Here is a 17,879-nt window from a genome sequence, read left to right as displayed (position 1 = left end):
ATATTTTGCGGAGTGTACTGTGTGTCTTTACCTAATCCTTAAACTTTTACTTGGTCTGAAATTACCATCTCTCCATCCTGAACGCTGAGCTGTAACAGTCGCTTAACACTGGCATACGATGCTGATCACGAAGTTCTATGGAAAAACGTAGACTATAGTGTCAGATTTTTCCGCCATTGAACTACATGAAAAACGCCACAAAAGAATGAAAATCTGAGCCAATTCAAGGTAAAAAGTGTCTGCTTCTTAAATCAAGGTCTAAACTACCAGGCATATCATTTGCATACAAAACTATACTTCCCACTATAACGTGGCTTGTATATTGTGTAAAGAAACTCACTGACATGTCTTCCTTTGCTTTTTTTTTTTTTTTTAAATGGCTGCATAATATACTTTTAAAGTTATTTACGCAAAATATAGAAATACTGAATGGATTAATGTGACAAAGAAAGGTGTAATAAACAAACTAAATAGCTTGCGACAGGGCTATTCAAATACATCAGGAGTAAGGCCTGATTATAAAACTCAGATTGATGGAATGGCCATTCATTTATTTTATCTCCATTTTTTCCACAATCTAAACACATATACATAGAACGACACGAAGTTATTCATATATAATATGCTTTTACATTTTTAGCCAACTACATAAAAATAAATATGTAAAATTTTTGTTTTGTTTGTTTATTTGTTTGTATGCATTCTTCCGAGTCTGTCAGACGGCCAATGAAAAACGCCTCAAGGGTCAGATTTGGCCCACGGGCCGGCAGATGAATAGCCCTGGCTGAGGAAAAGGTGTTATGGAGCTTCCTTTACCAGCGAGAATACAGGACACTGAGTGTGTGGGATCCAAAAACAGGGGCGGGAAAATAACTGATAAACTGAGTGTGCAGTGAAATGAAGCATACTGTACATTTTTTTTTTTTTTCATTTTTCACTTAGGAATCGAAAATTCTGTGATCCATTTTTCATTCCTTAATGTCACAATAAAGCAAATAAATAAGCTAATAAATAAATAAAAATTAAATAATAATAATAACAATAATAATTATAATAATAATAATAATAATAATAATAATAATAATAATCATTATTATTATTATTATTATTATTATAATGGAGATGATGATGATGCACATATAAATCTTGGGGAATTACGTCATCATGCTGATTTCAGCTGGATTGATGAACTTTGCACATGTGTTTGCATTGCTTCATACCTTCATTTCAACCCTTGATGAGTTCTTTAGCTTATCCACCATCTCTCTGTTTCAGTCACTCAGTTACCATGCATTTTCGTAACTTACCATATTCCATTCATTCTGACAGTCTTACTAGCCCTATATATACATCCTTACCATAACCCTCTAGTTCTTTCCAATCTCTGTAAATGACCATATCATCTACGCAAACGCTCTTTTGCTTTCACTTACTCCATTTCTACTATGGATCTAATGTCTCCTACCCCGTTCCATTGCATGAAACTCACACGCCCTCCTTGGCAGCTGTTCAACAGCCCACCATCCTTTTTCCGGTGGATACGAAGCGCATTGGAGGACGTTTGTCCGGGTAGTCAAGCCAGGTTTTATGAATGCTACCACGTGAAGGCGGCCGTTTAAAGCACCGCAGGGTACCTTATGTAAGCAGTGTCTTGGCTTCTACATTAATTTCACTGTCAATAGCAGAAAAAAAAGAAAAAAAGAAAGGAAAAAAGACCTCCACACTCACACTTTTACCCCAGTCACTGCTGAGCTTAGGGTTACTGGGCCTAAAGCTATTGTATTTCCTTGCTGTATTTCCTAACTATGTCGTATTTCCCTGCTGTAATTTCTTACGATATTGCATTTTCTTGCTGTACATCCTTATGATATTGTATGTCCCGTCTGTACAGTAATGTATTTTCCAGCTGTACAATACTTTATTACCCCGCTGTACAACACTGTATTTTCCTGCTTTACGATGTTAAGTCCCCCACTCAAGGAATGTAAGTAAATACAAAGTCCGGTGCCATGTTGCTGATATGTATTTACACAACTACTGCATAGGTCTTGCCCCTAACACACAACCTCTGTATCTGCCCACAAAAGTCGGTGCGCTCCTGCTGTTTCTCTGCAAGACAATCTGTTAGCGGAATTCAGACTGTGGCTAGACCTTAGGTAAGGGAAAATGGTTACGTAACCCTTCAAAACACTTACATACTACTGGTCTAAGGGTGATCACAAATTTCCCCCTCCGCTATGGAAAAGTGTGTCTCTTGACACAATGAAGCAAGGTTTATATAAGTAGTTTAGTTATACTGTGAGGTCGAGAAATAAATGAGTAATATAGCAAAGGTGTAACGGGGTATGGAAGATATTGTAGTTAGCTTTTTTTCTACAGGGGAGTAAAATAATAAAAACTGCAGAATGCTGCTATAAGCAGCTGGAGCCAAGAAAGAATGACATACAATATTTACAGTACATTGCCATGTTAAAATGAAATGAAACGGCAGAATTGTTATTGGGTGTCAAGTTTGAGGGTAATCATTTAATAATTCAATGAGTAAACAATAATTATAGTATTTGTGGGAACAACATAGTCTATTTTGCTTCACCAGTTCACAGCTGAAGTCCATTTTAAAGGGCTAGTATTGAAAACTATAGTAATATGTGGAATAATGAACATATAGTAGTTGATTACACAATAGTTGATTTCACAAGAACAGTCTTTGAGAGCGATATCTCTTAGTCACTAACTAACTTCCACTCCCTTGTTTTCTTTTCTGATTTCTACGGTATCTTTCTTCATGTTATTCATTCATAATTCACAGTTTATGTCTGGATCACCCTCTACTTCTTTTTTTCCATTGTTACTATTCTCACTTAGAACTGGTTCACTTGATATGTTTTTATCATATTACTTAACTTACATTATTTATTCTGAATTGGCATCTTTCCACTTATTTACAATTGTCATTCCTTGAGTACCAAGTTACATGATCTTTACACCTTCAGCAGTCACACTGAGTGTCACTAGGAACTGCCAGTTTCAAGGTCTTGTGGGTGCCGCACTAATCTTGTTGCAATGTGGATCTCATGAAGTCTTTTGTCCATTCACTTAACACCTCCGTAAAGTATGCAAATAGTAACAAAAAATCGAATAAGAGAAATTGCCGATAGGGGAAACACAAAGATTATATGTATTCATGAACGGTTAACAGGCAAAGAAAACCGATCTGTAACAAAATCAGTTTCATTAAGAAAATCCAACGCGCATAGGTTGTCTGATGTAATAGAGAGTGTCAGCAAACAGACGGAATGTCACATTAATGGGTTGAAAGATTTCATATTTGTGGGAGCGAAGTGCAAAGTGATGATGAGTAGGATAAGCAACCACAGATTCTGATTTTCTGTCTATCACTCTGTTGCCAGATGCCTTAATCCCGTATGGGGTGGCCACAAACAAATCGCCTCCATGTTGCTCTGTCCCCCACTATTTCACTGCCCTGCTCCCAGCTCACACCTCTCTCTCTCATATACCTCTCTACTCCATTCCTCCATCTCATCTTCGGCCTCCCCCTCCCTCTCCCTCCGTCCACTTTATTCACATACACTCTGCTCATCAGTCTCTCACTCTCCACCCTCTCCACATGGGCAAACCACCTTAATGTGTTTCTCCTAACGCTTCCTATCACATCCATATCCACATCACACCGCTCTTTCACTTCCTCATATGTCAGCCTGTCTCTCCATGTGACTTCACATGCTCCTCTCAAATAACTCATTTCCACTGCTCACTCTTGACTTTTGTCCTTCCAACAACGTCCAAGCTTCACTTCCATACTTTAGAGTTGGTATAACAATACTGTCGTGTTGTAGCTTTTTCACTTCGATGTTCATTTCCATGTTTCTTATCACTGCTTTCAAGGAGCAAGCAACCTTTCTTCTCTGCGCACCCTTTCAAGTACTTCACCCTCTAAATTTCAATCCTTACTCATCACACTAGCCAAGTACTTAAATCCACTCACATTCTTCATTTCTTCCCCATCCAGTACCACTGTACATTCATTAACTTCACCTCTCTTGAAGACCATAATTTTACTCTTCCCTACATTCACCTTAAGGTTCCGTTACTTAAACACTCTCCCAAACTCACCCACCAAGTCTTGCAGCTCCCCTTCGTCTTCACTTAAGAACATAGTATCATCTGCAAACAACAGTACAGGGAGTTTCCAAACACTCCCCTCTCTCACTAGAGCCACTCCAACATCCACTGGCGTACCTAGCATCTCTTTTATAACACCATCCATAATTATACAGATTGATCAGCCATGGAGACATGACACATCCTTGTTTCAATCCAATCTTCAAGTAGAAAAATTCACTCAGCTCACCATCTACACGCACTGCAGCCTTGGCACCCTGATATATTGTCCTCACGGCATTCAACAACTTCCCAACTACTCCATATATTCTTAATACTTTCCACAATCCTTGTCTATCGACCCTGTCATATGCTTTCCCCAGATCCATTAAGGCTGCATACAACTTCTTTCCCTTCTCTAGAAACTTTTGCATTAAGGATCTAAGAATGAGTGCCTGATCTACACAACCTCTTCCCTTCCTAAAACCTCCTTGTTCTTCTCCAACTATTTCCTCTGTTATTTCCCTAACTCTGTCAATAAGTATCCTGCCATATACTTTTCCTATTACACTAAGAAGGCAAATGTCTCTTTGATTACCACACACTTCTTTTTCCTATTTTCCTTTGTACATGGGAACATTCATACCTGACTTCCAATCCTCCAGGACTCTACCTTCCTTGCAGGCCAATCTTCACATCTTTCACATCCATTCTACTACTATCTCTCCCCCATGCTTCAGCATTTCACCACACACTTCTTCAATTCCTGTGCCTTTCCAAATATTAACTTTCTTTGCATCCACAACTTTCATCCTATTGATTTCTTCCTCTCTTCTCAAGTCCTTCCTTCTCCCAGCCATTCCCCAGCCACTTATACTTGCATTACATTATTCTCTATATTCGACAATTCTTTGAAGTGTTCTCTCCATCTGCTCACTTTTTCTCCCTTCTCCACTAGTAACCTACCATTTTTATCTTTCACTCCCCAACTTACTTCTTTGGTACTTTGTCTAACTCTCTTTACCTCTTTCTGGAACATTTTCTTATAGTCCCTCCACTTTACACTCAAATTCCTTCCAAATTCCTCATCCACTCTCTTCTTACTCTCTCTCATTAATCTTTTCACCTCTCTCTTCCTCTCTACATATAACTCTCTCTTCTGTCTCTCAAATTCTTCCACACCCCAATTTCTCATCCACTCACTATATGCTTTCTTCTTTTGTGCCACAGCCTCTCTCACCTCTTTAGCCCACCATGTTGTTCCTTGCATGCCCTTCCTTCTTCTCTTCATCCCACACACCACCTCACATGTTGCACAGATTTCTTCCGTGAATATCTTACACACGCCTTCCACGTTCCCCATCTGCTCCAATCTAAACTTACCCAATCGCTCCTCCACTTCCTTCTTATTTTCTGACTTTTTTCCATCGTCTTGTAACATATCTACCCTCCTTGTAAGAACTACTTCCTCCTGTCCTACTCTTCTTCTATTTCTCCATTTTGTTCGGGCACTGATTCTGACCACTACCAAGTGTTGGTCTGAAATTCCACTCCCTCAACCTCTATATACCCTTGCATCCATCACACACCTTTTCATCCTTTCATCCAGACACACATAATCAATCACTGCCTTCTATTCATTCAGTTCACCATCCACCCTTCTCATCACTCGCCATGTATTTCTGTGGATCATTTTGTGCTTCAAGAGGGTATTAGGTATCACCAACCCCCTCTCGGCACAAATGTCCACAAAGACGCTGCCATTCTCATCCATCTCTGTAGGCACACCCCATTCACCAACTACTCCATCCACCTTAACATTCCCTACTATTCCATCCAAATCTCCAATCAATAACACTCTCTCATTCATTTGAAACTTTTCTAAGCACGCTTCCACATTTGTCCAGAACCCTTCTCTCACTCTGCTTACACGATCTTGCGTTGGCGCATACACACACGTAATCACTCACATATGTAGTTCACCTTTCTCACAATCCTTGAGCCAACTGATCCATACTCTCTTTTGTTTTCCTTCCATCTGTTACTCACAAGAGTACACACTCCTTCTTTTGCCCTCTCATTCTCACCTACTCCTGCACATATACCCCATTCATACTCACATTCTCTCACACTCTCACCTCACCATTTATTTTCAGTTAGTCCACATACATCCACTTACAAGCCCTCAAGCACCTGTACAATCTCTCTCTCTTTCACCTAATCATTCGCACCCCATTCATTCGAAGTAGCTATCCGTACCAAGTCCTTTGCTCGGTCCTTAGCCGTCATCTTTTGGTCAGTCCTGGATCGAGGCTTGACGTTCATATTTTTAGTTAGTTGTTTTCCAGGGACGGGCACTACACCTCCGCCAACTCACTTCTTTTCACGTTGGGAACATGTGTTGCTTTGTCATAAAGTTACCACCCAGATAAGTAAATGATTTCCTGGTTAACAGGAAATCATTAGGCTTGTCACTCAATGGGGGGTTACCCCCCCAAAACAGGGTATCACCACACGAAGTGGGTGGATGATGGGTGCTCCCACGTACCAGTAGTCTGATTTTACAGTACAATAACCATGGGCTTTATAGACACTGAACGAACAGGAATTCCAGGACAAATAATACTAATAGAGATAGGGGCACTAAAGAAGAAATATCGGATGTGGTTCAGGCGGGCATAATGTACTGGAAGCTTGGAGGCTGGAACTACAGAACGGAGATATTGTACTGAGAAATTACCAAACAAGGCAGATTCACAGGGAACAGCGCTACAGGGAAAGATTGTCAGGAGACAAGGAGAAAAAAGTCGAGAGTTAAACACACCTGCTGAGATTACTGGAGGATTTGACAGCAACAGAGACATGATGATGGGATAGAAGGAAGTACTCCGAGGAAACAGAGGCCTGTAACAAGGAATTATTGTACCAAAAAGGAAAAGGAATGATGTGGAAGAGATCGAATGTGATAGAAGAAGGAAGAGGGTTATGAACACCAATTTCTTTAGTGAGGAAAGTTTCCTCAAGTACTGAGTAGTAGTATTCTAAGGAGGAGAAGGAAAGCAGTGAAGACATGTCAGAAGTGGAGGGAGTCCATTCCATTGGTGGCGTACCTACTGAAATACCTGCCTGCTGGAACGATGTGTCTGCTGAAATGTCTGCTTATTTACTGAACTCCCTACCTACTAAAGTGTTAAAAGTGTAAGAGTTTGCCTTACTACCTTCTCTCAAAGTGCTTGCTCAATATAGGTCACGGAGGAGGAGGAGCAGGGGAAGAAGAAGAAGGAGGAGGTGGAAGAAGAAAGAGAAGACGAAGGTATAACTATCATCTTGTGGTTTCCTTCCTCGTACCGGCCGTCTTGGCGTGGCCTTGAACCCCTTCCAGACGAACCAGCATCTCCCTCCATGTATATAAGATGCTCGGTTCACTCCTCAGAATCATTCCTGTCACTCTCCCGCCTTGACAACCATCTCAGGAATCATTTTCCTGCCTCCAGCTACCCACAACAGCATACGGACAACTCTCATCCTCTCAACATTAGATAACATAATTATTCCCCTCAGCATTTACAGCATATTTTCCCCGTGCATTTAGTCACTTGAGCATACTCCTTCACATAGAAATCCAGATAGCGCTCATCACAATATTTAGGACAATACTTTTCCTCTCAGCATTCATAGTCAACATACATAGGTCTCTGATTGAACCTGGACTAACGTAGACAAAACTAGCAGAAAACTATCAACAATTTTTAAAAGTATTTCCATAAGAGTCCTTCATTAATTTTCAGTTATCAGATTCGTAGGTCCAATAAGAGCTGAGAGGATGAGGATTCGAGCGCAACTGCTACTCTTGGCCGGTGAGATATCAGATTTTCTTTTTCTTTTTTGAGCAACCAAAGCGAGCGAGAGCACACTACTTCTGCCCAAAGTTTCATGTGTAAATTCTTGTTCCATAAGGCATACCAAAAACATACTTGTTTTTTGGCCAAAAATTGCTTTCTTCTCAACGAAAAATTTGCTCGCTTCTTAATTAAAAAAACAAAATATTGTTTTTTTTTCAACCAAAAATGTGCTCTCTTCTCTGCCGAAAATTTGCTTTCATCTCAGCCAAAGTCTTCTTTCTTTTTTCAACCAATAATGTGTATTCTTCTCAACTAAAATTTACTTTTCTTCTCATCCAAAAATCCGTTTTGTGAGCAAAAATTTCGCATTTCTCAATCAAAAATGTACTCTCTTCTCAGTCAATAATTTTCTTCGATAAAAAAAAAAAAAAAAATCACATCCTCTTAACCAAAAATTTGTTTCTCTTCTCTGTCTAAAATATACTTTCTTCTCAGTCAAAAATTTACTCTCTTCTCAACCAAAAGTTTGCTTTATTCTCAACCGAGAATTTTTGCTCTCTTCTGGACTAAAATTTTGCTTTCTTCTCAGCCAAAAATTTGCTTTCCTCTCAATGGAAAAATTACTTTCTTCTCAGTCAAAAACTTTGACTTTTTTCTTAGCTATTAAACCAATCGTGGTATGTCATATTTTGAAATTGTCATGAAAATTGCCTTCTATTTATACCAGGATATATCCCCAAAAGAGTCAAATTGTGGACAAATCGCGACAAAAATATTTAAGCCTGGCAAAAGCAGAGCATTAAATCTGTTTGTCTGTCTGTCTGTCTGTCCGTCTCTCTCTCTCTCTCTCTCCCTCTCTCTGACTCTCTCTCTCTCTCTCTCTCTCTCTGTTATTGGGTCTATCATGGCGTGTCGTTCCTTTCAGAAATTGTCATGACAACTGTCTTCTATTGGTACCAGGCATATTCTAGGCTATCATTACCAGAGTTCACGGTAGAGAGAGAGAGAGAGAGAGAGAGAGAGAGAGAGAGAAAAAAGCATCACGTTACGTTCATTACTGAAACACAAGCGCAAGTAAACCCGAATAATTTCTGAAAAGACACAAAAAATAAATAGCGCGTGTCAAGTAATATAAATATGAGTTATATCAAATTGTTTGGTAATGACAGACACAAGAAAGTAAATACAAGGTAGCAGAGGCACAAAAATGAAAGAGTTTCGAGTAATGTCTGCGACCGTAAGACAAGCTGGAGTTAAAGCAAATTGTCCGAAAAAGCAGACAGAAAAAACAATAACCTATCAAACAGTTTCTGCCACTGATAGACTAGCTGGAGTTAAACAAATAGTGTCTGAGAGATATAGACAAGTAATTAACAGTGTGACGTAATGTCTGCCAATGAAAGACAAACGGGAGTTTAAACCAATTATCCCCAATTCACGATCATCATCCACACATTCTCGTCACCGTTGTCTCGTGGTCTGTCTTTTGGTCTTCCTTCTCTCACATTCATCAAGTCATCCTTGGTAACTCTTACTCCAGCATAAAGGCAGGACTTCTGGTATATTTTCCTGCATTTTTTCACCTTTACTATACATTACCTGTCTTACTCCTGCCGCATTGTTCTGGTGAAGTGCGGGTAATTTCTGATTTCTCAAATTTATCGTGGGAGAGGATCGTTCAAACCGAGTTCAATATTTCTTTACCTATACTTAAGTTCACCAAGCCTTGCACCATCAGTGATTCCCTCAACACCTGTAGCACCGGAAAAGGTCCTCAGTACTGGATATACCATTTTGTATTGCCTTATTACAATGGTTCTCAAGGTAATAAATAGAGGTTAACGTACTGAAATGGATTTACATCAACACCACAGGCGGAGGAGGGGGGAGGCGGTGGCTCAATGAGAAGAGAGTTGGCCTGCAGTCCTAACAGACCCGGGTTCAAATCTTGCTGGGGCAGGGAACAGTTTAAGGATATGAATTTCCTAAATATCAGACTTTACTGATCTACAAGAAGAACCGCCGTCATGTCGTAAAAATGCCCCTGCTAATACCAATACACCAGTCCTGTATGAGGCAGCCCTAGCATGTATTCAGTATGGACGGTGGGTGTTAGCGTCGAGGTGGTGACATGTAGAGGTGTACGGTACGTAGGAGGACTACTGGGCCTTGAAAGCAGGCTGTGAAGCCTATGCCCATAGTCGATCACAAAAAAAAAAAAAAACACAAAAAAAAAAACACGTTGAGGACAAAACTGACGGTGCCAAACTTTGTGAAATGGAGTGTAATCAGTTTCTCATTATTTTCTTTAATTTGGGAACACTTGATATTAATATTGCTCTTTCCTATAATACTGACACTTGTGCTCTTTTTTTAACCATTATATTTTCACAACAATAGGTATGAATAAGAGATAAATACAATAAATAAATTCAAATGTTTGGAAAAGAAGCAGGAGAAACATCACCACTCCTCCCCCCCTCCCATAAATGGGGTACGAGGGATCCACAGTCATATAGAGAAACACTTAACCAGTAGGACTAGCCTTATATATTCTCTGATCATCATATTCCATGTATAATGACGGACAGGAATTAGGTAATAAACCACTTCCCGCAAATCTGGGGCGTTAGAAACATCCAACTCTTCGAGTTTTATTGTCAGTGTTCCACCTTATGATTCTCTAGTACGTTACTGATGGTGAGGGCGCCTTCATGTGGTGGCACTGATGTAATAGGGTAACTCCACTGCCCAGTTATGCAAGCGTCCCCAATTTCCCTCCCTATCCCCTGAAAGGAGGATGACGGACTGTAGGAAAAGGGCAACTTTAAGCCTGCAGCCCACCGGGTTCAAATTTCAGATGAACCTGGGCTGACAAGAAACTCGAAGGAAAATATAAAGAGCACAGACGAGTATGTTGAGGTGCAATATCCGAAATAAATCGCTGAGGAAGAAGTGCTACGACATCACCTATACCAGAGATTATATTGGTGATGATGAAGATGATGATGATGACGAAGAGAAGGTGGAGGAGGAGGAGAAGGAAGAGGAAGATGACGAAGATGAGGAGAAGGATGACGATAATGATGATGATGATGATGATGACTAGGAGGAGGTGGAGGAGAAGGAGTAGGAGGAGGAGGAAGAAAAAGAAGGTGATGATGATGACAGTGATGAATTGTTTCTTCTTCCTCAGTCTCAGTGGCCAGTGCTGTTGCCATCAACCTCCATTATTTGGCTCACACTAACGGCTCCAACGGTGGATATGGAAGGAGAAACGGGGTCAACGGTAATTCAGTCAACGGTAATGGATTTAATGGTAACAGCGCGAATGGTAACAGTTTCAACGGTAACGGGAGAAACGGTTACAACGGAGGAACTGGCTATAGTGGAAATAGGGCTATCAATGGTAATTGAATAAACGAAATCAACGGCAGTGGAGTCAACGGCATCAGTGACATCAACAGTAATGGGTACAATGGCGTCAATGGAATTAACGGCAACAGAGTCACGGGTATCAACGGAGTCAATGGGAAAAGCATCAAGGGCATTAACGGAATCAATGGCCTTGGCAACGGCAGAGAAATTTTTAACGGCTTCAGTGGTAATGGCATCAACGGTTTCCTGGACCCCATCACAGCGTTGAGTTCTGCAATCGGTGGGGATGGCGTTGCAGGTGTGGACTACCCTATCCTCGCCTCTGTGCCCCTGACTGGCTTCTTCTGCGCCAACACACAGTACCCCGGATACTATGCCGACACCGCTCCTGAGGCTGGATGTCAGGTGAGAATAGACTGTGACATAATATGTCCTGGTGCTGTATCTACCCTCTAAGGTTTTTATAACAGTTATGTTTGTTTAGTTCAGTGCTCCGGGCTCAGTAAATATACCTTACAATTTCCTGGATACTATTCCGGCACTGCTCCTGAGACTGGAAGTTATGTGGGAATACACTGTTTAATATTGCTTCGTGGCACTGTATTTACTGTTTAAGATCTTTATACGAAATACCTACACCATTCACTACTCTGGGTTCACCTACATCAGTACACAGTACCCGAAAGCCTTATACTGACGCCTCTCCCTTTGCTGGTTTTCAGGTAAAGATAAATCTTTTGTTTCTTGGCAAAGGCCTTTATGTCTACTGTCTTAGACTTGTATGCTTATTTCGTATTGGCTTGATGTCAGTGAGTAGAGATATATATCCCATGTCTTGCCTGTTACTCCAGGTCTGCTTATTCTTGCCTTACTACCCAGGATCTTATATTTCTTCACCATTTTCCCAAGTTTTATCCTATTTACTTTTGTCGGTATAGCCGTATTCTACTTTCCCAGGTTTCTACTCTCATCTCATTAGCCATGGTCTTTTAATTCTTACCAATTTCCCAATATCTTTCCTGTTTATCCTGATCTCTGTATCTCTCCTCCTCTACTCAAAATCTTTTGATTTGTAACCATTTTCTTCAACCTTTCTCTTTTTTGCCCCAGTACTCTTTACTCCACTTCAACTTCCCCGTTTTTATAATCATTCCTCATTTTCACATGTTTTGTCATAGTTACCCAAATCCTTTTTGCTCTGTTATGTCAAGTCTATCTACCCTTGCCGTATTGCTGTATTATTCCAGATCTCTTTTACCCAGCTCTTTTACCCCATATAATTTAATCAGTCCCAATTTCTATCGGTTTTGCTTCATTTACAAACTCTTTGTAACCTACTTTTACTTCCGAGAGGCCTTTTATCCTTTCCCAGTTAAGCGCATCTCTGTACTCTAGCCATTTTAAGTCAGCTAATTACACTTATTTAATACCCAAGGTTTTTAAAAACTACCATTTCTCCAGGTTTTGCTCTGTTAAACGTGGTCTCTTTACTCCTCTTCTGGTGCTGCTGGAGAAGGACGCCTTCACGTGGTTGCACCGATGTAATATGTTCGATTATACAAACGTTTCTCACATTCCTCTCTATCCCACGATGGGAGAATGATAGACTGGAGATTGAGGGAAACTTCACTTACTGTCCACCAGGTTGATGTTTCAAATGAACCTGTGGCTACAACAATAACTACAGCTGCAACCCCTGTTCTTGCTTCCCCAGGTCTTCCACATCTGCCAAGCCGACGGACGCATGAACTCCTTCCTCTGTCCCAACGGTACTGTTTTCAGCCAACAGTACTTTGTACAGTATGTGACTGGTGGTACAACTTCGACTGCGCCACTGCCCCAAGCTTCTACGGTCTCAACGCCAACATTGGTGTCGTTAACGGTATCAACGGTGTCAACGGTATTGTTAACGGCATAGGTAATGGATACTCATGCTCACTTAATGGTAACGGCATCAACGATGTAAATGACAACGGTTTCGTCAGCTGTGTAAATGGCAACGGTGTCAACGGTGTAAATGGCAAGGGCTTCAACGGTGTTAATGGCAACGGTGTTAACGGTGTCTATGGTGTAAGTGTCAACGGTGTCAACGGTGTAAATGGCAATGGTTACGTCAATGGTGTAAATGTCAACGGTGTCAACGGTGTAAATGGTTATGGTTATGTCAATGGTCCAAATGGCAACGGTGTCAACGATGTAAATTGCAACGGGGTCAACGGTGTAAATGGCAATGGTGTCAATGGTGTAAATGGCAATAGTTACATCAATGGTTTTAATGCCAAAGCTAACGACATCGTTAACGGATACACAAACGGAGATAATGGTAATGGGTACACTAATGCAGTCAGCGGAAATGGCTTCACCAACGGCGGCAACCGAAAAGGCAACGGTTTTATCAACGGTGTTAATGGGAATGGCTACATCAAGGGTATTAACGGCGTTAATGGCAATGGTTTCATCAACGGTGTCAATGGCAGCGGTATCACCACTGGCGTTAACGGTTTCACTAACGGTATTAACGGTAATGGCTTTACCAATAGTGTGAATGGCAACAGAAATGGACTCATCAAAGGCAACGGTGGACATCCTGTTAATGGCTTTTACCTGACTCCAAGATTTTAGAAGAATTTATATTGTTCCTCTGTACTCTCGGGAGACTAGGGATTTAGCACCTTTCACGTGGCGATTTATTTTTCATATGAAAACTTATTTGTTTCAGTCTGGTGACATTATTTTTCAGCGGATTCTCGCTGCCTTCAGAAAACATTGTTAATCTTAGGGAAAGAAGAAACTCTTAATGAACTAATTCTCCATGTCAGAATTTTTCCCCAAAGAGTAATTAAATCAACTACAGAACCATGATATAAATTTAACACATCATAGCACTAAAGAGATTAGTATATCTTAGTATAATGTATCTAACATGGATATAGGCTACCTCCATAACATACCATAATAGACCCTACTCTAAGTGATATACTAGTGAAAATATAGAAAGCGGTGGAGAGCACAGCAAAACCGTCCCCGGCAGTCATTTTAGTGCCGACGTATAAACACAACAAGATATCTATTCAAAAATGTCACATATAAATTTTGTAGTAATTCAGGTGAAAATTGACTATTTTATGCCCAATTGAAATTTTATGCCTGACCCATCTGACATTGACTCCCCTATTGCTAACTGGGGGGTGGCCTGCCTGATGTAATGAGTTTTTTTTTTTTTTTTTTTTTTTTTTTTTTTTTTTTAAGGCTACAGCCAGGGCTTTGGCCCAATTTGGTCCAAACATTAATCAGGTGATGAGAAGGTCATAGCCCATCATCTCTGTAATTTTCGTCAAAGTCGCACCAGCAGTTTATTTTTGTATTTTAAGTTGTTAACAGACAGACCGACGGATGGACGGACAAACAAACAAACCGAGTGAAAACAATATTCATCCCCGGGTCCCTCCGGGGCGGGGACTGGAAAGAAGGGAATATCATCGCCTCATATATAAAGCTAAATTTCCATGGGGAATTGCCAGAAAAGTCCTGAAACCAACGTGAAATGTGGTCTTTTATGTGCGCCTCGCTTTCCTCTTTCCGTGCTAGAGATTCTCACTGGTTCATTCGTCTGCCTTGAGCATTGATTGTGTAAGCAGAGGTTGGCCTTTTTCACGCATATTCCTAGGTTTCATATCACCTTTTCTTCAGCAATTTATTACGTATTATTCGCCTTTAATAGCCTTTTTACTGTGTTCATCAGTTTAAAATGCCCTTCATGTTATCATTATTTAAGATATAAATATTATTTATTACCTTACAAAGGCGAATTACGCAAAATGAAAGAGACAAATAACATGCAAGAGCGTCCTAAGGTGTAAAATGAAGATTAAATCGCTAAGACGAAATTGTTGGGGAATATACACCATCGAGAATAAGGCTCCGTAACACAAACTAACGCCACTCCGCTTCTTTGAACAATATATTCAACCAAAAGACTTCGTCAAGAATCGCACTGTATATATTTTTGGTAGAATTATTAGCTCTTCTATCAGGCTACCAGTGCACTAACTCTGCCTTTTGTATATATATATATATTTTTCTTATTAATATTTATTGTTTAGCTGTTACAGTTTCCATGCTGATATAGTAATACAAATATGTTTGAATTTATATATGAGGATGGAAGAGATTATGAAAGTCAGTTGAGAAAAACAAGCAATACTATTAAAATAGTTGATTACAAGGCTACCAACCAGGCTGCGTGTCAAGTGAGAATGTAATGTGAAATACCGTGTATTGGCACTGTATCTACTGTGTAAAGTCTACATGGTGGTTAAGCGTATTACTACAGTATGCCGAGCTCAGCAATAATACCAACCTGCTAACATCATACTGCATGGTCTTCCCAGGTACCTCTTTTCTTATCCTCCATTTTATTTTTGTATTCATGTGTGAGAAATAAACATATTTTGCGGAGTATACTGTGTGTCTTTACCTAATCCTTAAACTTTTACTTGGTCTGAAATTACCATCTCTCCATCCTAAACGCTGAGCTGTAACAGTCGCTTAACACTGGCATACGATGCTGATCACGAAGTTCTATGGAAAAACGTAGACTATAGTGTCAGATTTTTCCGCCATTGAACTACATGAAAAACGCCACAAAAGAATGAAAATCTGAGCCAATTCAAGGTAAAAAGTGTCTGCTTCTTAAATCAAGGTCTAAACTACCAGGCATATCATTTGCATACAAAACTATACTTCCCACTATAACGTGGCTTGTATATTGTGTAAAGAAACTCACTAACATGTCTTCCTTTGCTTTTTTTTTTTTTTAATATCTGCATAATATACTTTTAAAGTTATTTACGCAAAATATAGAAATACTGAATGGATTAATGTGACAAAGAAAGGTGTAATAAACAAACTAAATAGCTTGCGACAGGGCTATTCAAATACATCAGGAGTAAGGCCTGATTATAAAACTCAGATTGATGGAAGGGCCATTCATTTATTTTATCTCCATTTTTTCCACAATCTAAACACATATACATAGAACGACACGAAGTTATTCATATATAATATGCTTTTACATTTTTAGCCAACTACATAAAAATAAATATGTAAAATTTTTGTTTTGTTTGTTTATTTGTTTGAATGCATTCTTCCGAGTCTGTCAGACGGCCAATGAAAAACGCCTCAAGGGTCAGATTTGGCCCACGGGCCGGCAGTTGAATAGCCCTGGCTGAGGAAAAGGTGTTATGGAGCTTCCTTTACCAGCGAGAATACAGGACACTGAGTGTGTGGGATCCAAAAACAGGGGCGGGAAAATAACTGATAAACTGAGTGTGCAGTGAAATGGAGCATACTGTACATTTTTTTTTTTTTTCATTTTTCACTTAGGAATCGAAAATTCTGTGATCCATTTACATTCCTTTATGTCACAGTAAAGTAAATAAATAAGCTAATAAATAAAAAAATAAATAAAAATTAAATAATAATAATAACAATAATAATTATAATAATAATATCAATAATAATAATAATAATAATAATAATAATAATAATAATTATTATTATTATTATTATAATGGAGATGATGATGATGCACATATAAATCTTGGGGAATTACGTCATCATGCTGATTTCAGCTGGATTGACGAACTTTGCACATGTGTTTGCATTGCTTCATGCCTTCATTTTGAACCCTTGATGAGTTCTTTAGCTTCTGCACCATCTCTCTGCTTCAGCCACTCAGTTACCATGCATTTTCGTGACTTACCATATTCCATTAATTCTGACAGTCTTACTAGCCCTATATATACATCCTTACCATAACCCTCTAGTTCTTTCCAATCTCTGTAAATGACCATATCATCTACGCAAACTCTCTTTTGCTTTCACTTACTCCATTTCTACTATGGATCTAATGTCTCCTACCCCGTTCCATTGCATGAAACTCACACGCCCTCCTTGGCAGCTGTTCAGCAGCCCACCATCCTTTTTCCGGTGGATACGAAGCGAATTGGAGGACGTTTGTCCAGGCAGTGAAGCCAGGTTTTATCAATGCTACCACGTGAAGGCGGCTGTTTGAAGCACCGCAGAGTACCTTATGTAAGCAGTGTCTTGGCTTCTACATTAATTTCACGGTCAATAGCAGAAAAAAAAAAAAAAGATAGGAAAAAAGACCACACTCACACTTTTACTCCAGTCACTGCTGATCTCAGGGTTACTGGGCCTAAAGCTATTGTATTTCCTTGCTGTATTTCCTAACTATGTCGTATTTCCCTGCTGTAATTTCTTACGATATTGCATTTTCTTGCTGTACATCCTTATGATATTGTATGTCCCGTCTGCACAGTAATGTATTTTCCAGCTATACAATACTTTATTATCCCGCTGTACAACACTGTATTTTTCTGTTTTACGATGTTAAGTTCCCACTCAAGGAATGTAAGTGAATACAAAGTCCGGTGCCATGTTGCTGATATGTATTTACACAACTACTGCATAGGTCTTGCCCCTAACACACAACCTCTGTATCTGCCCACAAAA

At 39.7% G+C, this 17,879-nt stretch overlaps 1 pseudogene; it reads left to right on the top strand.

The window, feature by feature from the left end:
* Nucleotides 1–1,959: 1,959 nt before the first annotated feature.
* On the top strand, nt 1,960–13,964 carry LOC145395844 (uncharacterized; annotated as a pseudogene).
* The last annotated feature ends 3,915 nt before the right edge of the window (nt 13,965–17,879 follow it).

The sequence above is a fragment of the Coenobita brevimanus genome, chromosome 33, assembly GCF_032717465.1.
Source record: "Coenobita brevimanus isolate Jiangsu-jjx chromosome 33, ASM3271746v2, whole genome shotgun sequence".
Lineage (NCBI taxonomy): Eukaryota > Metazoa > Arthropoda > Malacostraca > Decapoda > Coenobitidae > Coenobita > Coenobita brevimanus.
Note: the sequence above shows the minus strand (reverse complement) of the source record. Positions and strands in the feature narration are given on the sequence as shown.